Below are 22,242 nucleotides of genomic sequence, written 5' to 3' on the forward strand. Positions count from 1 at the left end.
TTTTGACTTTCCGACGATTTTAAACCCTCTATTCAACTAGGCGTCTCTTCTTTCCATTTCAAATCCTCCCCACATCCTGACTTTCCTCCCCCGACCACCACTCAACGGTCTTGTTAACCGTCATCGCACCATGACTCTTCTCTTCTCTTCTTTGTCATTTCAAACTGTTTGCACACTGACAGCGTGACATAGAGTGTACATCAGCGGACCACCGACCCTAATTTCAACGACATCTGTATAACGCCCCAATGTATACATGGGTGCAGCGAGGTGACTGTTTTTTGGTGCACACACAGTTTGCTGGAGAAGTTCAAAAACAGTGAAATATTGTGCGTATGTGATGTCAGAGATAGAAGAAAACCTGGCGCAGACAGCGGCTTGCTGAGACGACATTAACGTGATTGGAAGTGTTTGCATACGTGAGTAAAATATTATGAATGTGTATTATTATTGTCATCGTATAATGTGCACTGCATTGCTTGATTCGTCGTTGTTTGGCAAATTTCAATCAAGATACATCAATAAGGTCAATTGTTGCGTTTAATGATTCAATGTCCTCCACTTTTAGACTTGAAAACGCACCACAAATCTGGCCGCCCTGCGTTTTAACCCGAATGCGGGAAAATTGGTTTTCCTTCCAACGATATGTTCTTCTGTCTAAGGCCTATTTAAACGGTACGTTAACACGCACGAGGTAATGTGTGAATATATGACCGATTTTGGTGGGCATGAACGGAACATGTACTAATGCATGAACCAAATTAGAGAAGGTTCTACTTTCTGTACGTGCATTCGCTTACGTTGGGTGGTTACACGGTGTATTTTCGTGTTCATTCTCACGTTCATACATTTACACATTTCGTACGTATTAATGTATTGTGTAACCAGGCCGTAAGTGTCGGTCTCTGGCGTGCATTTTTTTCATATGGATCCATTCTTACCGGTTTCCTGGGAAATGATCTTAAGATGCCTCAATTGGATCCGCTTTACTGCTAATTTAGAATTGGAGTACGGAGTAAGCTGTTGAACTGTGAGTGGTATCCTTTCCATATTTACGCCTACGCAAATGAACCTTCCGTTTGAGGCAGCGATTGAGTTAGCGATGACATTTTAATTATATTTTCGTAAACTACCTCAAATGTACTGCTACCCACCACCGAGAGTGTGCAATGGCGCCCTATGCGCTGCCATGTCAATGTTCATCCCTCATTAATATTCCATAAACTTGTCGGGTTGCACTGGATGGATTATCGACATTGTTTTTGACTTTTCATTCCCATAATATTTTACAAGTAAAAGTAAATTAATTCAATTTCTCGGAAAACCTCCCTGCCTCTCAGAAATATATTTAATCCACGCAAAGAATGTGGACATCTATTGACATTTAAGAGTACCATTTGTTTGTTTAATAATCTAATAGAAACATTCCGTACATGTTATGTAGATAACGATGATAATACTTTAACATTTGTTCAAACAATCGGATTTGTGCTATGTCTATCACGTGAAGCTTTTTCAAAAAACCTTTCTAATACTCTATTCTTCGGTGTAATTTTGCAGATACGCTGGACTACGCTTTTTCCTGAAAATTGATCCTGCTGTTCAACGGGAATGTCACAATAATGAGCTAGAAGCGAGAAGATATTTTGCCGTGGAAACTTGGAACGAGTAGACCAGCGGAGCAGAATGTCACGGGAATAATAGTGATAAGGTGAGTAAAAAAAAATAATTTTCATATGAATTCAAGAGAAATTGCAATGTGTACAGGGGTGCCAACCCCCCCCCCCCCCCCACCTGGCTCCATGGCTGCTCTACAGCTCACCCTCACTGCCGGCTAAATCCTGCAAAAACAGATCTACATCTGCATAATACCCTGCGAGCCACCTCTAAGGTGTTTGGCAGGGGGTGGTCAATCACCAGCATGCAGGATGCAATCGGACTACCACATGCACACCACACGGTCGAAAAAAACTTCACGTATACTAGCAAATTATACTACCATATGCTGTTAGAAATAATAATATAATTAATAAACATGCCTTAAGTTTTACATAGGTTAGTAGGTTGCACTACGAGTCATCTAATCTATTTATGAGTTCTATCGCTGCCATTTTAATCTCTTTTTTATCGTGGATAAAAAGACATTCTTAATCTGTCTGTTCTACAGTCTATCTCTCTTATTTTATTTATATGATCTGATATTCAGTAGTATGTTGTCGTTAGTAAGATATGGCTAACTTCGTTACATAAGACACTGCTCTTTATGCGACTAACCACGGATGTAGGGGGGTTACAGGGGTTGTGACCCCCCTATTTTATCTAAATAATGTTATTTCCATTAGTTTAATAATTTTTGAACCCTTGTAAAGGAGTAATGGCAGTGTATGTATATTGAGGGAGTTAACCATATCTTACGAACGCCAACATATTGCGGTAGATTAGATCATAATAATAAAATAAGAGAGATCGACTACATTGATGCAGAATGCAGTTTTTACACTATCGATGAGAGCGAGCGTTAAGACTTTAAAAAATAATAAAATATAGAAATATATTAGTTAACTTCTAATGCGGCCTACTAACTTACGTTCTCCTTAAAGCATATTTATGAATGTTCTGAGTAGTCCTAACAGCATGCTATATATCTTCTTAAACTTAAAAGTGGACTTTGAATGGTACGAAAATGCCCGCGGAGCAGAAATTCACATATTTCACTTTCATGTTCATTCGCATATTTCGCAATTCACAGAAATTCACGGGAATAATGGTGATTAAGTAAGTGGAAGATTTAGTTTCCGTGTACTTTCAAGTGAAACTGCAATCTATACAGGGTTGCCAAACGCCTACCCCATACATAACAAACGCCCGTAAACTGGTATATAGGCCGTGTATTACACGTGTTTTATATCGCGTAAAAACCGTTATTACCCGAAAAAAATGGAATTAATGGTCTTATGTCCGCTAAAAACCGGATAATACACGTGTTTGCATAAGTAACCCGTTGTAGTTATTGCATCCAGTCAGTGGTCGGAAGTGCGTTTTACGGCACATTGATTACCCTGTAACCATTTCATCGGGCATATCATGAGCAATCTTGGGGATCCCGAGGTTGGAGAAATGTGAAAGATACTTAATAGTTTGGGCTCAAAGTGTGGCAAGCCTTTTTGTATAGACAGCGTAAACTCTAGTCATTTAGAACCAGAAATTACAGTTCAAGGCAGTTACTCTTACAATTGAGTTATGGCAACAGGTGATACGCGTGTTAACAATAATTGCTACCAATTAATAAAAACATCTCGAGCAATTACAACTTGCGTTTTATTTTACAAACAGAACTGAAAGAAAATGAGGAACGAAGAGCAAAGTGCAAAATAAAAGAAGGCCCTCGAGTGGGCTCGAACCACAAACCTTTCGGTAACTAGCCGAACGCGCTAGCCGATTGCGCCACGGGGGCGATAGGTAAAAACTATTTCTATTGACCTAACGATTTTTTGGGTGGTATCTAACTATCGCTTGATTAAAAATAAATAGAAAATTTTGTGATTCTGAAAAGTTTCCTAGAGATTCAGAGGGGGTGGATAACATGATTTTTTCGTATCTCAATTCGTTCACACCAAATATTAGTATAAATAAGTCAATCAGAGGTAGGCAGTGGGTTTTATAGTAAAATTATGCTACACCTCGACGATAAAGAATTCTAAATACACTTAGTGACATAGATAGAGCTAAAATAATTGTTTTATCACAAGCTACAGCATATATAAAGATAGTAATTAGTTTTAGGAGGTAAAACCTGTGGGTACTTGCATATTTCCTTGGATTTTGAGTAATTTGACTCTATCCGCGAGAATGAATCCAAATCGCATGATGCGACAATCCTTAGATATGTTACTCCTCTTCTGTATCTCACACGGTAATACAACAAACTACACAATACAACACAATCACCACAAGATGCTTCCACAAGTACACCGTCGAACACTTACTCAACATTATGGCGCGCGCTGATCCAATGATTGCCAAATTAAGACCTTTTCCTCAATCCTCATACACGAATATAATTAATTCTTCACAATGCACAACGAAAGATTTACGTGTTTTAGATACGTACATAAATCCCTTCCTTCATGTTATTAGAACATGGGAATAATATCTTCTCAAGGCGGAAAAGGCGTGCCAACCACTCAGGATTAAAATTCAACACTCTCATCACACGGCTACCCAGCAACTGAATGATATTCAGAGCCACTACGTACCAATCCGATATATTTTCTCCACCCTCAACTCTGTATTGCGTCATGCGAAGGTACTTACGTGACCACAGTTCATTTAGCATTTAATGCTTTCTGAATTAATCTGAAATCCTTTTTTATTTATCCCGATACACTAATTAAAACGATAGCTCGAGCACTGAAATAGTATTTTTCATTTTCAAAGAGACCCCACGAATTGGGTCAAAGAATTTTCCTTCCCATCAGAAAAAAATAGAAACACTTTTTTAAAAATTATTTCCTGCAAAAACTGTTTAACCTCCATGTTGAATCAAACTGCAAGAGGAGAAGACTCCCTACCTTTTATTTGCTGCCGGGTCCATCGGCGACAGAGCTCAGCTTTAAAACAGTGACACCCCAAAATAATTATATTCACCTGCACTTCACATCGACCACAACACTGACAATGAATTATTTGATGGACCCTAGACACTTTCACTTCACTCTTTAGCTGATTGAACACTCGCTCAAGCCGATGAGTAACACATTCAGGTAGCTTCACATAATTCCATGAGACGTGCACACTGCTTCCATGATAATGAAGAACCAATGATTATTATCCAAGCGTTGAGGCAAAGGCTTGAAGAGATCGCTGACAGCTTGATTTTAGGATTGCATTGTCATTCACTGAATTAATATAATTGTTCACTCCAACTTTCGCAAACTGTAAAAAAAAGGCATGAAGTTGCTTTCAGCTATAGCCCTAAATATTCGGCACTGATGAGAGGAGGAGTTCTTAATCATTATACTCGGAAGAAAAATGAAGTCTAAGCCAAGAATGTGGGTGCAAATACTCCAATAATTGTGATAAAATCGTATTGCCAAAGAATGTTTCATTCTTGAACAAAATTATCAACAAGTATGATTTAATTTGTAGATTATGATGGATTAAAAGGTTTTTTACGAGAACTATAGGACTTACACGTACACTTCAGCGACGGAGGATACACCTCCTTACCCTAACCGAACTGCTGCGAAACTTCACTAGGTATGATGGAATGAGGTGGAGAACCCAAAGTGACGCACTGCTTCTTACTAACATTCATGAGAGGTAATGGAGGGCGGGGAATCACTAAGGATGTCAGGGGAGGTTGCCGTGAACAAACAGCCCGAGTCACAGTCAAAATTGTTGGCCTGATTTTGAGTCGAAGTGCATCGCGAAGGCGTTCGGGAGAGGTTCGGTTGGGGCGTCGTAGGGTGGAGAGCTAGTTGTTAAGGGGAGGTATTGAAGGAGAAGAATAGGGGGTGGGGGGAAGGGAGTCAGGGCGCCACAAAAGAGACCCTCTAAATTCCTCTCGTGACATCACATACTTTGGTCATAAGGTTCGTTTTACTGCGAATAATCGGAGAGTGAGCTCTTATGTTACCTTAACTTTGTTAAAGCAATTAATTTACAAGTACGAGTTAAAGCGTAAATCTTTAAACCAAATCGCATGAATATGGACGTATATTTTGCAATTATGCGTAATATTACAATGACCGTGCGTTGTGCATGCCGTGGTCCTCTTGCATGCTGCAAGTTGGTGATTAATCACTCCCTGCCAAATGCATTAAAGGTAGCAGATTGTTATGTTAATGCAGAAGATTTACAACATGCTGTTTTTTCTGTACAACCGCCTGCACAATTGGATAGGTTATACGGTGCCTACTTAAGTTAATACATTAACACATTTCCTTTCACGTTTAAATGTATCCATTTACCAAACATAAACACCAAGAAGAAGTGCTTAATCACTATACACAAAGGAAACATGTGATAAATGTTTTTAATTATAAGTACTAATCGATCATTAAAGTAAGCTTTAAAAGTTCAGCTAAACCATAAGTTATCACGGGTTTTAACCACCATCCGAAAATCTATTAATTTTCGTAGCATGAACTGTGGTATCAAGTACTGCAATACATTATTTATTATTTACTATCACCGCTTAATATTCAATATCATTGCATACTTTTTATACTTGGTTGGAGGTCGTGGCTATGGCGGTAGGTGACGAGGTTTGTAGTCTTCTGATTCCCCGGAAAACCAACTACCTCAAGTATAGATAGTTTTAAAATAATGGCTTATATTTTATGCCTGAATATTTTTTATTTGTGTACAGTATTTTCTATCTGCTTTTTGATCTTCCTGATTTGAGTTAATATTCTGTGCCTGAGTATTTTATATTTTTAATTACTTTTTGTGTGATTTTTTTCATTTCCGAGGGCTGTTATTTTCAATCAACAAATAATTGAATACAAGACGAAGTAATTGATTAAAAATCATTTCACTGCTAAATATTAAGAATACTTTAGCTTAATTTTCGTCGCAATCACCTCGGCGATTGACGTTATTCATAGATCGTTGCTGCGAATGCCTTTCAATGAATTTTACCGGTATCCTGAATCTAATCGTCCGCTTCAAAGCGCTTCCCTCCTAGGCAAATTGTCACTCCGGCGAAATATGCAAGTCAAAAATTACCATTTCATTATTGAACGGAGTGTGATCGTAAACGCCCCAGTGAAATTGCTCAAAGAGCAGTTGGATTGCACCAGCGCTTAGAGGACGGGCGTTGTCATGTATCAGAACACTTCCACAATTCAGCACGTCTCCTATTTTATTTTGAACGGCTCCGCGAAATCGGCGTGTTTTCTACACTGCCCAGTTGCATTTATCGTTAAACCCGGCAGAATGAATTAAAAAAATAACACACCTTATTGGTCCCAAAACAGAGAAGCATAATGTCATAACTGTTTAAGGATCGCAGGAATTTTATTGGTTTGCTTGGTGACCTTTAATGCCTCCATTTATTTGACTGTAACTTTGTTTCAGGTGTGTTTTATGGAATCCGTCTCATCTTTAGTCACAGTTGGTTTCTAAAAAGTTCTCTTTTATTGGCATGAAGGTAAAGAAATGTCAATGCTTAACCCATTCGTCAAAATTCGGCATTGTCACTCCACGGTTCTGACTAAGCGATATATTTAATGGCTGTGATATCTACATCTACATGATACCCTGCGAGCCACCTCTAGGGTATTTGGCAGGGGGTGACAAATCACCAACATTCAGCATGCAAAAGGACCGCCACATGGACACCGCACGGTCATAGAAATATTACGCACACTATCAAAATATACATGCATATTCACAAAAGAATTGCTAATGGTTAGTAATTCCTAGAGAAAATACATGCAAGATTAGAACTATGAAAAAAAACATGCAATGAGTAATCCTGGCGAGTGACGCCATTAATCCTATCAATTGAAACAACGTTGCTATCCTTAATAGTACGAGGGAAGAATGACATTTTAAATCTCTCTGTTTTGCAGTCCATTTCTTTTATTTTATTATCATGATCACGTCTACTATAGTACGATGGTAACGAAGGATATGATTCACGTCGTCTAAGAAAATATCTTCTTCGAATTTCATAAGTAATTTAAGCCTATACTTCGATCTACGCTCCTGTATAGATTCCCATCCTAACTCGTGTAACACACTGGAAACGCTGCACTTTTCATCGTAACAACTCATCACAAATCTGGCCCCCCTGCGCTATACTCGATTCATTTCAGCTGTTAGTCCTACTTTGTCAGGGTCCCATACGCTAGCAGCATATTCTAAGTGAGGCCTCACTAGAGTCAGCTTGCTTATTTTTTCACCTTTTTCGGCATTTACCGAGAATTCTTTTTACAAATCCCAGTTTACGGTTAGCTTTCCCGCATACTTCACGTAAGTGTTTAGTAACACTGTTTACTCTACCAAAGATCCCGCGTAATGGTGACCCCCAAGTATTTAACGGATTCGGCATCCGATAGTGGAATACCGTCAGTGATGTAGCTCCTCTTTGAGGATATATCCTTTTCCCAAAAATTCATCACCATACATTTTTCAAGATTTAATTCTAACCCCCAAGTACTGCACCAGTCATTTATGGCAACGAGGTCCTTTTCTAATGCTAGCCTATCGCTATGGTAGTAAACATCTCTGTATACAACTACATCATCTGCGAAGAGGCGGATTTAACTCGTGACCACGGTGGTTATATCATTAATGTGAAGAAGGAACAACAGAGGGCCGATAACACTTTCTTGGGGTACTCCTGAGGTAGCTTGAATTGTATCCGACCTAACTCCATCCAAAACAACCCTTTGTTTGCAATCGTTTAGGAAGTCTTTGATCCAACCAATTACGTGTGTATCTATGCTGTATGCTTCCAACTTTTGAATCAACTTTAAATGCGGAACCTTATCGAATGCCTTTCTGAAGTCTCAAAATATGGCGTCGACTTGAACATGTCTGTCACCCGCGGATAAGATATCGTGAAGTAAGAGAGCAAGTTGAGTTTCACATGACCTTCCTTTTCTAAATCCGTGCGGTTCTTTTGCTAACAGATTTTGGCTATCATGACCCATTATTGAACTGAAAATAATATGTTCCAATATTTTGCAAGAAATCGAAGTAAGTGAAATCGGACGGTAATTATTAGGCTTTTCCCTATCCCCACCTTTAAATATGGGCTTGACGTTCGCTATTTTCCAATGTTTAGGGACTGTGTGTTCTGCTAGAGATTTTTCAAAAACTATCTTCAAGTAAGGCGCTATCTCTGATGCTGATTCCTTTTACACTCGAGCTGGAATGATATTTCTAATGAGGCTTGCTACTCGCCTTAAACTGACAACTTATATTCGCAGATGACTGAGCTTGTGGTAAGGAGGGCGTGGAGTTGCCCGCTGCGTGTAATATCCTTCCGGATTACTCATACGATCCATGCACTAGAATGGAATTGCACTCAGCGTCCAAAAGAACGGAAGGGCTAGCGGGTGCAGAGTCACCGATCGCTTTTTACCTTCTCCAGATCCTGCATCCGAGTCAGTGGTCGCCAAAGTGAACCTGCTATCTCCCCATGTCCAACCGAGAGAACATCTGTGGCCCAAGTCCTGGATAGTGCGGCTTGCGATGGTCTAGGGGGACAGAGATAAGTCGGTGTGTTCCTGGAATGAGCGGGTGACGGCCATTGGGAAGGCGGACAGATGAGGAAAAAAAAACGTTCATTTCATCAAATTCTAATCTCAAATAGTTTTCTCTGATATCCATATTATCTGAACTCTACTTAATCTAAAATTGAGAGAAACTTCCTTTCACACGTTTGAATTAGTGTTTAATTAGTCATTCTTCAATGGACATCAAGCCATTTTAGAATCACGTGTAGGGCGTTATGTTACTAAAGACAAAATTAATCCAACATTCTCAATATCGTCGATTTTAATACCTGCCACATGTTTCTGAAGGAAAATTTCTCCGCGACCTGGGCATAATACGATAACATGAAAAACTTTTGAAAATTCCAAATTTGAAATAGCAGAAAGCCTACCTAATTTAATCATACTAAATTTCATCTTACGCCCATTAGGCACCATGTATTTCTCTCCTTTCTACCTTCCTTCAGCAGCATCTTGTCTATCTTTTCTTCTCTAATTACCAAGTCTATTAGTTGAGAGCATACACGATTCAATCGCCTAATAAATGTTCAATTATATCCTGAAAACGGGCGTGTGACCATAAAACAATAGGGTGGTTTCCTATTATTTTTTTATTGCCTAAATCGAAAGATTATTACTCCTGGAGTACGTATTTCACGCTTTTAGATTTTTAAATGACGATATCTATTGTTCGCGATCAAATGAAAAGTGAAAAATTTCAAGCGCACGAAAACGCGACGCGTAAGTAGGAATGAAGGGAAAAAGTCCGTATGACGCATTTCTGGTTCCCCCTCCCGCCTGGTAGGTGACCTTGATCGAGGCTCTCAGCGCTGATAGGACGCAGGATGCTAACGGGTAGCTGAGTACCTTCCTGTCTGGTAGCGCATGGCTTAAAAAAGGTTTATTAATACCTTATCAAGCGAGGAAAACTTTCCGACCTTAGCCAGTTTTAATAGGTGATTATTGAGACATGTTTCCCTGAGCTCTGTGACTCATGCATGCATTGGTAGCCTCTGACGATGCATAACTCCTATCCTCTCGTGTAGAAACTAGGTCCCTGTGACGTCACGTGGAGTGGAATCGCATGGGCGCCAATCTGGCCTTTTTCAAATGAGGATAAAATTTGACCCTTGCCATTCGTCTAAACCGGTATTTCAAAAACCAAATAATTTGTGTATTATGAATACACTAATGGTGGGTAACGAATCGCCATCAATGCCTTTTGTTTTCTTTGATGAAGGAAACTACCCTATTGATTTGGCAATGAGAAGTTGTGGGAACTCTTCTCCACCATTGAATTTAAATATATATTGCAAATTATCTCAATGACCTGAGCCTTATTAGCAAGCCTATAACAAAAATTACGAGTTTTTCAAACATAAAGAGGTGTTCATCTACACCTACATAATACCCCGCAAGCCGCCTAAAAGGCGTGTGGCAGGAGGTGTTAGTGTAGGGATTATGATCCGTTTACACATAAAAATGAAGTGCTCTAACGAAGTTGGGACTAGCGTTTACTAAAGTCCATTATGGTGCGGGGGAAAAACGGATTCCCATATATATCCGTTCGGCAAAAAATATCTCTTAATATATCGTTTCTATCGGACCTGGAAATATAGTGTGGCTCTAATATTATGTTCTCCATGTCGCTCTTAAAAATACCCTTTCTCAATTGTTCACGCAATATAAGATTAGCGCGCAGCCTCCGAGTCTCCAGCGGCTCCCAGCCTAGTTCGCTTAACATCTGGGTAACGCTGTCTGTACGCCCGTAGCTGCTTTTGAAGAAACGCGCAGCCTTCCTTTGTATTTTATTCAGTTCGCGGATTATGTCTTTCTGCACCGAATCCCATGCGCTCGCTGCATATCAAGGTGCGGTTGGACGAGAACGAAATAGCACCTTTCTTTTAATTTCTCATCCGAAAATCTTCCCACAATACGCTGGACGAATCCTAATTTCTTCATGGCTATGCCGCAAATAATCGTTATGTGTGTTCCCCACTAGAGGTTCGACGTAACTCACAGGTACTTCACTTCGTCTAATGCCTTTATGTTCATACCATCCACTGTATAAACATGGTTATAGTAGGACGAATTCCGCAAGAAATGTACCGTCATTCATTTGCTCAGGTTAAATTCGAGTTCCCACTCTTGGTTCCACAAATTATCGTTGCTTTAGTCCGATGATAGAATTTCATTGTCAAAATGATCACTAATTTCGCGATAGATGACAGCGTCGTCAGAAAATAAATGTATATTATTGCTAATGCGGGAGCAGAGATGATTAATGTATACAATGAACAAAAAGGGGCCGATTACGCTTCCTTGTGGAACACATGATGTAACTTTACTCCGTCAGAGCTAATTTCGTCATGAACTACATTTTGTGTACGATCACTGAGAAAGTCGTGAATCCAGTTTACCACTGTTTTGTTTAATCGGCATGACTGTAATTTTTATAAAAGTTTGTTGTGAAGTGCCGTGTCGAAAGCTTTCTTAAAATCTAGAGATAGTGCATCAACTTGTCTTTTCGATTCACCAGATTTTAGAACATCATGAAGAAAGAGCGCGATCTTTGTTTCGCATAATCTATCTTCTCGGAATCCGTGCTGACAGTCATGGAGGAAGTTACTCTGTCAAAGTAAGTCATGATATTGCTCAAGACGATATGCTCAAGTATCTTCCCTACATTCGAGGTTAATGAAACTGGACGGTGGATGCCTGGGTCGTGTCTGTTTCCCTTTTTGAATATCGGTGTAACGCTTGCAATTTTCCAGTCTAGCGGTAAATTTGTTATGTTATAATGTAGTGGACTAATTCCGATTTATTTCAAACACAGCACCTCACAAGCAGCATCACCATGAAATCCGCTGTACCAGCAATGCAATGGACAACGAGAGTGCATCGCAAGACAACACTTTGGACTCTCTTCGTCATCTATTCAGCAACCCTGATGAGGACACTGTGGTCTCTTTGGGGGTTATATCGGCTTCTCTAAAGTTTCGGACGAATACCAGATCACAAGGGGTCACGGAAGAAGAGAGTTCCAGATGATTTTGATTTAACTATGTCCGCCACATGGTCATTAATTAAATGTATTAAATAATAATAACTTATTGACAAGGCATGACGACGAATAGATAATATAGCGAGGATCTATTGTATTTATCTATTATAACTTATTAAATGAGGTTCATGGTTCAATGTTGGGACAAGTCACAATTTTGCTGTAGAATATTGTAATGCAAAAATTTGTGTCGATGCCAAAATTTGTACCATTAGCATTTTGTAACTAACCATCAGAATTATGACTCGTACTTACTTGATTTCAGCATATTAAATGTATAATAATGATTTAGTAATAAATAAAGATGAAACATCAGCGTCGATGGAGCAGCAGAAAGAATTAAAAGGTAAAGGTAAAGTCGGAGGGAAGATGAGGAAGAGGACGGCCAAGGCTGGAGAGGGAAGGAGGCTATGTGGACAGATTGGCAGCCCATCGCGGGCTGAGTATAAGCGATGAGAAGCCGCTCGCTCAGAATAGGAGGGAGTTTATAAAGCGGTTGTTGGAACCCGACGCCTAACAGCATAAGGGGATAAGAGAAATAAGAGGTAAGGATAAAGTTGTTCTATCCTATTAGCATTTATGGTAACGTGATAGAACATTAGAGATAGGCCTTGTAATGGCGGCTTGACATATCTTGCGAAGAACAGAGTGATTTATTCCAAACGCCCTCCTATTAGTTCTACGGCAAGCAAGGTGCAATCTTTGAAAAATATCCGCCTCCCAGTACTTGTATCCGGTATTATAACTGTGTATAAATAGTATCTGTATCCGGTAACACAGAGTATGAAACCACTTTAGTTATCACATCAACCAGACCCCAGAGTTTAAGGAATATATTATTTGCTTTGTTATAGAGTTTGTTTGTTAATAAAAAAAGTCCGTTTCCCTACTTTAAGCACACGATTTAGGTCCATTCTCCGTAGTAGTATATGGAACGCACTAAAAAAAAAGAAACCTTTCAGTGCACCTCTTTCAGTGCCCAGCGATTGCATAATAAGAGTCATTCTTAGTAATGTTTATTAATTTTTCTTTCTGATGATTATTTTCTATCACTATTATACCTGTTATCCACGTATAAAAGTGAATGAGACCATATTGCATCCACGCGTTTGCCGCGTCGCCGTACTCTCCGCCGCCGCGGGCCAGAACCGGAGTCGACCGCACGCTCGAAAAAACGATTTAAAATTCGGGGTTGCAAGTTGGTGCAAGGTTTTACTACTAATGATTTACAATAAAGAAGCTTCAAAGAACGACATGATATAAGTTACTTAGTGAAAGTCGATGATAATATCTACTTTTTATCTACGTTTATGTAAAAAAAGGGCTGAAAACAGGCTCCGCCGTTTTGTAATATATCTATGGTTATTGATGAAACAAAATCTTTAAAAACCCTTCAAATGAAAGAAAAAGAAGTGTCAATTAATATGGTGTAACAGTTTTTTCGATAAAACTATTCATGAAACCACTGCACGAGGATAAAATCGGCAATTTTCAGAAAAAATCTAGGGTCGTCGTTTTTCGCTAAATTTGTTCAACTTTGACCTCACATATATTGTTAACGTGAAAACACAGGAAATGAATAATCTGGAAAGGTATGTACAATTTATTTGAAAATATATTAGCGAAGTTTCAACTTCCTAGGTCAAAAAAATAGAGTTTGAGGTTTTGGCCAGCTTTTTTCGATTCTAGCCCACGGTGCGTCGGCAAAATTTACATTTCAACTTAAATACCTGCACTCCAAGATTCAAATTTTATATTAAAATATGGAGGTCAGGAAAAGGAAATAATTTTTTTTTCCACATCCCTCGTTGGGAACTCTATTATCATCGTGCACACACTTTAAAAATGATAGGGTAAATCATTAAATAAAATATTTTTATTGTGTGAATAAATCCATAAAAGTCGTAAGGAATACCTTAGTAAACTATATCATCGACTGATTGCGGTATTCATGGTAAATTCTTGCCCTGCCCGGGAGTGTCGACCGGTGTCGAGAAATCTCGAAGGGGCGAGACTTCTCGACTCTCGTCAAGACTCTCGACCCAAGCGAGACTCTCGTCGCGCCGAGAGTCTCGTCCCGACAATGCCGAGAAATGAAATTCTCGTCTCGACCGCCGAGACGAGACTCTCGCATAGCACTAGTAACGAGTCGCAATCAATGCATTTCGTTTTCTTTGATGAAGGAAACTCCCCTATTGAAAGATTTTTCTTTTTCCATAGAAAAATCTTCCCCTTTCCGTCGATACAATAAAGTGGGGTTTCGCTAGTAGTTGCCCACGCCGCCCTAATGACGGCGTTGGGCTTTCCCTATCCTTTCCCTTCGGAGGCGTCGGCGGGGGGGCGAGAAAGAGAGTAATGGAGGTCTTGTTTAGTGTATGAAGGATGACAGCTAGTGTAGTGCAAGCATTGCCGTTTTTTGGTGGGTTTAAGATGAACCAAATCGCATCTTTTGCTCCTGCTCTTTGACTTTGAAAATTTCTCATTTTATTTTTACTCTGGGGAGAGTAGTGGTGAGAATAGTCACGCGTAATTGATAGAACAAAATGAAATACGAGAAATGGTGAGTGAATATAGATCGGGGTTATTCGTCTCGTTGAAACAAACAATAAGGGTGTGCCAAAATTAGTCGCTCATCGTTACTCGAGTACCCGAATGATGAGTTGGATACTTGCGTGAAAAAATTTTGCTCTCAAATGAATACGTATCAATATTAGAATTAATAGAGAGTGCTCAAATAATTACATGTTTTTCAGATAGCTGAAATAGAAAAAAATCGGAAGAATCTGGTCCAGACTGATATGGATCGAGGTAGTGAATTGGATGCTCGCTAGGTGTATTTATCCCAAGTTTTCCGTACTTCATTAAAAGGTATTTACTACGAAATCTGAAAATTCGGTTACTATGGTTTCCACCTTTGCACTCATTGAATTTTTACCATATTTGGAATTGAGCATTGTTGGCGCATGGTTGCCGTGACAACCGTAGGTAATGTACTGTGTAGCCAGGCCTTTAGATCATGTACAGCAAAAAAGGGCAGATGGAAACATCTAGCAGTCAGCAATGTCCTTTTAGCATAAAATTTATCTATCTGATCGTTTTAGGGGATTCATGAATTATAAATATAAAACTCTACTCTAACTTAACATACGCTCAAAATGATAAGACATATTTTTCACAACGTATCTACATGCAAAGAGTCTTATAAAAAATTGTTCCCAAAAATATTGAAAAACACTATAATCGTAATTTAAAACATCACTTCAAAGATGCGTTTATTTTGTGAATTATGAAAATCGTCAATAAAATTTTGGCAACTATAAACGAGCGAGTCGGAGGTTGCTATTTCAAAGATGCAAATTTATGGGATTAAACGGATGCTAATCACAAATATAAGGACCTTGGGTGAGCCTTGACAAGATAAACACCCCAGGAAATATCTCTCCATATCGAAATACGAAGGGCGAATCGAAAACAGAAAATATTTGTTCATATTTTCGAATTGGGCGAGAGACGGAGGGATGGGTTTACTCCTCGACTTTCGAACAACTTCGCTCAAACGCGAAACACTAATAGCACTGGGAATTATCAAGGAGAGACAAGGCCATTTGAATTACATGTTTAACTCACAATTTGGTAATATGTTATGGGACAATTTTCAACCCAGATCAACGCTCCAAGATTTTGAAAAAATTAAGGGGAGTATTTCTTTTTCTTTTCCTTTGAATGCCTTAAATTCTCTTCCGATATCGGCAGCTACTTGTTCTTAAACAGAATGGCGAATCATTACGACAATTAAAGTCGTTTTATCATTGTCGTGCCTATTTTTATTAATTATCATAGAATTGTGCGCTTCAGTGCATGGAATATTACCATTTAATATAGTTTGAGCATTTGATATTATTGTTACATGGTTTTGAGAAGATGAAATACCTTCGTCAATACCTCTGTTTTTCTTCTCATCATTTTCGTTTACATATTTTAAACTATGAGGATAAACGTAAGCTATGCATAGTCTTTTAAACTCGACAAAAATAATCATAATAACATAAAGAGGATAAAACAGGATGTCTGTTAGTCTGTCCACTTTGCATTTCCGTACGGCTTCACGACCAAAGTTATTACCAAAGACGTCATGGCGAAATTAGCAGTGCAGGAACGCACTTTACTTTACTTTCTTTAGAAGTGGAATGTTATTTTGTATGTTTTTATTACAAGTCATTATTTACATTTTAGTGATATTATTTTTTGTTTTGGTTACGAACCTATAAATTAGAAGATTTGAGGCAACTAAATTGATAAAAGTGTTATTTGTCGATTACTTCTTTTGTTAACCAATGCCGGAGCTGTGTTACGGCACCATAACACCCCTGTTTATTACGTAGGTGCATCTCATGCTCCCAAATCCTGTAGTACTACTTTTGGTGATGCTCGACGCATCCTATGCTCGTTTTCTCACCACCGTTTGTTGCGTCACGTCACTTCATGTCATCGTTAGCAATACAATGACTTTCTTGAACAGTCGTGATATCCTCAATGGCTGTCAGCACGGCTTCCGAAAAAGTAGATCGTACGAAACACAAAAAAAAAAGAAACATTCACATTCAGCAGTGGCCGGAAACAACTTTTTCCCTCCATGTGAAATAAAAACTTTTGGGCTACTTCTCTGCGTCAGTTTTTGAGTGGCCCCAACGTTGCGATCAACCAAAATTTGACTCAAAAGTTTTTTTATTTAACATGACGAGTACCCGCGAAAGTTTTAACGGAGAATTTTTCCCTCCGTTCAATGGGAATAGGGTAGTTACCTTCATCAAAGAAAATGAAAGGCATCGATTGCGATTCGTTACCCACCATTAGTGTATTCATAATATACAAATAATTTGGTTTTAGAAATTCCAATTTAGACGAATGGCAATGGCAGAGTATGTGCGCATTTTTGGGAAGTGATCTTAAAAAAGAATTTACACCTCAATTAGGCTAAATTCCGAGTCTGAGAATAGAGAGGTACTTTTTAAGCGAGATATTAATTATTAAAATTAGCAAAATTAATGATGCGCTGAAACACCAGTCGGCCATATTCTCAAGGCTGTGACGTAATTTTGTTCGACGTGTTCTCAGGCATTCCTTGTTCTTTAGGGTGAGCCCCTCTACAGCGTATACTGAGTTTGGAAAGAAGCCATGGAATGCCTTATGAACTATATTTAAAGTGTGTACATGCCATCATCTACATCTTTTAGTTCATTTGTTTCTCGGTTACGCTGACGACAAGACTCTATCAACTTCTCTACCTCGAACTACCTAATCAATTTCTTACTCCTCGGTTCTCGCATTTGCGTTCGTTTGCAGATTTATAGTGACATTAAAATTAAGAGAAACTTAAACAGTGATGATCCTTGAAAATAGTACGACTTAATTCGTGAAAACTAAGTCACTAATTAGTAACTAACTTAGTAACTGTACCCGTACTACTAACTAAAAAACGGAAAATTAATTTTCGATTAAAAGTAATAGTTTGGGTATTCAAAATGTTTGTAATTTAATTCCAAACACAGTGATGCTAATATTTTCCAAATCGGATGTGAAATAAGCTCATTATTACGTATCACAAGTCGGGACTACTTTTTGGAAATGCACCGCGCGCAGGGATTCCTCGATTAATGGATAGTCATAACCGGTCATAACAAGACACTTGTACCTTGAAAACCAATAAACTAATGCTGTGAAGAAATATAAAATGAACCAATTATTAAATTGTGCTAACAAATGCTTCGAGAAGCATATTGAAACCGAATGAATGAAAAGTAATCGTCTGATCTAACAATCAAACATTTGATTTCCAGCCCGAGAGATTTCCGTCATTCATCCGGACCAAGTTTTCAATAACCAATTTTTAGATATACCTCACAAATGCTATTCATAAACCTCAACCAAGCAAATGTACATCTGACTGACATATCTATGTTAGCGAACTGAAAATAACTTGTAGAAACATTGAGATAATCAGAACTCTGCTTTTGAATACATTAATTCTACGAAAGAACAAATACGTCGACTAAAAGTGCGTTTTTTTAAGAAATTAAGATCAGATTACTGCTTAAACTGGACCAAAATGTAACTTCAGTTATTTGTGCTTACGTTTAAAACCTTAAATAGCCCAGAAGAAGAAGAAGAACCCAGCTCAGTAACGGCAATTTAATAATTAACTATGGATATTCATCCAGTCACCACGGGCCATAACTGAATATGAAAAATTATTTTTCGCGAGTCAGTAGGTTAAATAATAATAGAATAGAAAATAGTTAAATAGATAAATTAAATTATGATCGGTATTTGAAATGACAATAATACAAATATCGATAGTTATCTACCTACCGGCACTTTTACTTCCGTAAACCTTCGAATCGTGCTAACAAACTTTTGGCCAATTACCTACTGTAAACAATCTTACTTAATTCACTTATGTTAGACCTAATTTCCGATGAGGTTTCCCGTCCATTTCTCTTTATTATGAATGAGACAAGACAACAAAAAAGCTCCAGTTCAACATTAAAACCTCGTGCCGAGGCATGTAGGTATAGTCCAACATAATCAGCACGGTCAATCATTGAAGCATCCACCTTCGGGATATTATTTGAAGAAACCCTCACGAAACCTGATTCCATGATAAGCACTTAAACGTATTTCCCTTTACACAGATCAGATCCACCAACTTTTTCCAATGCACACGCAGGGGCGGATACAGAAAAAACTCAAGGGGGGGGGCGCAACATATCTAGAGTTGTCTTTACTTTTATCGTAATAAAAGATCACAGTCAAGTCACAGCCAAAGTATAAGAAAATTTTATTTAAAATGATTGTAAACATGTAAAAGATAATGCCACCTTATGATATGAAAAAGTTGCAATTGTGGTTTTGCAATGTTCGGCAATACGGGCGGATCCGCAAGGGGGGGGGGCGCGCCCCCTGCGCCCCCCATCTGTATCCGCCACTGTGCACACGTAGTTTATTGAATCATAAACACGATCATAACACGATAAACACCTTGCACGCTGATGAGATAGACCAGAATGACGTCACATACCGAGGAGCCAATAGATGAGCGTTTTCGTCTGCCTAATATCGTTGTGAAAACAATGCATATTAAATAGTAATTATTAAACAAACTAAGCAACAATGAATGCTGTTAATCGAAAGTAATGATATTTACGATACACTTTATCGAATAAACTGCATTTCAATCGTATTCCTCCCGAGTGCACATACTCTATTTTAACCGCATTTGAAAAAGGCCAGATTGGCGCCCATGCAATGCCACTCCACGTGACGTCACAGGGACCTAGTTTCTATACGAGTAGATAGGAGTTTTACATCGTCTGAGATTACCAATGTATGCATGAGGCACAGAGCTCATGGAAACATGTCTTAATAATCACCAATTAAAACTGCCTATGGTCGGAAAGTTTCCTGCGTTTGATAGGGTATTAAAAATCCTTATTTAAGCCAAGCGCTACCAGCTAGAAGGGTACTCTGCTACCTGCTAGCAGCCTGAATCTCAGCGGCGCACACATTCTCGCCCCAAGGTCACCTCACTTTGCGGCAGCGAGAACCAGAATGACGTCACACGGCGTTTTCCCAGCATTCATACTTAGCCGTCGCGTTTTCGCGCGCTTGAAAATTTTCACTTTTCATTTAATCGCAAAAAATTTATATCGTCATTTAAAAATCTAGCAGTGTGAAATTTGTACTCGGAATAATAATCTTTCGATTTAGGCAATAAAAAATAATAGGAAACCACCCTATGGCCATCATCTCAAAGTGCATGCATTGAAATTATTTAAAACGTCTCCTTCGGGGTCATTAATAAACTAAGTCTCGTGTAGAATTTATATCCTGCCAAGTGATCGACGGTGAAATTCACACGAATTTCCACTAGTAAAAAAATTCCATGGACCGGCAATCGAACCACGGACCTTTGGCTCTCCGGGCCACTGTGCAGAACTGTGCGTTATTCAGGTTGCTGATTTCCAGTGTTAATTATACGGAAAATCATCGTATTAGATCAGTGGGATAGCCAGGAACTTCTTTCGGGGGAGGGGTTCAAGACCAGGAGGGAAACGTTTTGAAGAACAGGGTACTAGGTAGTGGGTTTTAAGCTATTTTTAACACTTTTCATGATCGAAAAAACTTCATTTATCACAGAAATATTTTGTAAATTCATGAGTTTTCAATATTTTGTTTTCTTTCATGAAGAAATTTTTATTTATTTATTTTATTTTATCTTTTTCTCAAACCACCGAATATAGCTCATATTGGTCATTTTACATCGGGGTATTCAACAAATTTTAACAAGTAAACGTACACGAAGAACCATGCTCTGGTCAGGGGAAACCTACACAGGCGGGACTCGAACCCGCGACCCTTGTTTGTCAGGCGAGAACGTTACCCCGCCGCCATTGAGGACGGTATTGCCAAAATAAATTGTATTTGTATATTTTGGGGTTAAGGGGGTGTTTCAGACCCCCCGTAGCCTCCCTATGGCTACGCCGCACAGTGGTCCCAAATCGAAAATAGCTGGCCAAAATTAATAATGTCGTAATTTTACCTAAAATAGCAACAGAAGTGGATGTCCCTTATTGATTTTGATCGTCTGAATCTGATTTTGGCATTATTTTTACGATATCTCTTCATTTTAGCATTTTTGAGCTGTTATTATTCAAACAATTTTTAGAAAATCTCGATATAGATGTCATTGCAATTGGCGATAACTTGGTGTTCATGGAGAGCTTAAAATAGTATAATTTTAAGGCAAAAGATGTATAAATTGTTGTTAAAACAATATATACATCTTTTGCATATAATAGAATTTACGACATGAAATTGGTGAGATTCGAACCCGCGACCATCAGCATAGTCGGTGAGATACCAAAATCAGAAAAAAATACTCACACTCACTCATTTTTGGCTTCCATGTATTTGATAAGTCACATTAGATGAAATAAAATGACTGATATTAAGAACATTGAGGTAAATAATGTTCTCATTGCAATAAAATCGCTCTCATGTATCACAAAAAACGAATTTTAAAAGGATCGTCTCCCGATGTCACCCCATCGGACTCATTGTCGCTCTGCATATCACTTAAAATTAGCAAATTTTCACCTCACCTGATAGGCTGACTTCGTTTTTTGTAACTCCTGATGTATTTAAAATGTATGATTCAGATACTTAAAGGAACCTTCGAAAGATATCTTCGTAATTTAACCATCTTGAGGATTTTCTTGTACGTTGCACTCGGAATTTCCTCATGTCTATGTTCGGCCTCCAATGCTTCCTCCGTTAAAACTTCAATTGTAAGAACACTGACACCGTCGCGACGCCACGGTGTCAGACCAGAAAGAAGGATTGTGTGCTAAGGAGGAGACCGTGCTACCATGAAAATAAGACTACTAGTTGTTAAAAAAAAACTTGTCCTTAAAAAAAATAACGAACAGGTACCGTAGAAAGTGATTCATACAGCGATTCAGTTATATCGTGCCAAAACCCTAATTCAGATAGTACTTACACGTGTAATCATGGGCAGGGGCGCAGCTAGGAATGACGGCTGGGGGGGGGGGGGGAGGGGGTTTAGGTGCAAATAACACCGGTGTGTGTGGGGGTATGGAATACCCACCAGGATAAGCGGTAAGTGCGAGATTGATACATTGCGGAATTTTAAAGATAAATGGTTCAAAATGGTGAATTTTACGGCTATCTGAGGGATATTTTATTCATCCTTAAGCTATTCTATTAGTAATATCAATCCAATTATGTTAAATGGATTAAACTTAAAAATTTCTCAGAGCTCTGGGGGGGGAGGGAGGTTATCCCCCAAAACCCCCCCTTACTGCGCCACGGAACTTAAGTGCAAAACACCATAGAATATAATGTCCACTTCCTGCAGTGGAGGTT

At 38.7% G+C, this 22,242-nt stretch overlaps 1 long non-coding RNA gene across 1 annotated transcript; it reads left to right on the forward strand.

Annotated features, from left to right (window-relative positions):
• The first annotated feature begins 1,585 nt into the window (after positions 1–1,585).
• On the forward strand, positions 1,586–12,339 carry LOC124155130. Its single transcript, XR_006864143.1, has 2 exons — positions 1,586–1,711; positions 12,070–12,339. It is a non-coding gene; the product is annotated as an uncharacterized LOC124155130 (long non-coding RNA).
• The last annotated feature ends 9,903 nt before the right edge of the window (positions 12,340–22,242 follow it).

Source organism: Ischnura elegans, chromosome 3, assembly GCF_921293095.1.
Source record: "Ischnura elegans chromosome 3, ioIscEleg1.1, whole genome shotgun sequence".
Classification (NCBI taxonomy): Eukaryota; Metazoa; Arthropoda; class Insecta; order Odonata; family Coenagrionidae; genus Ischnura; species Ischnura elegans.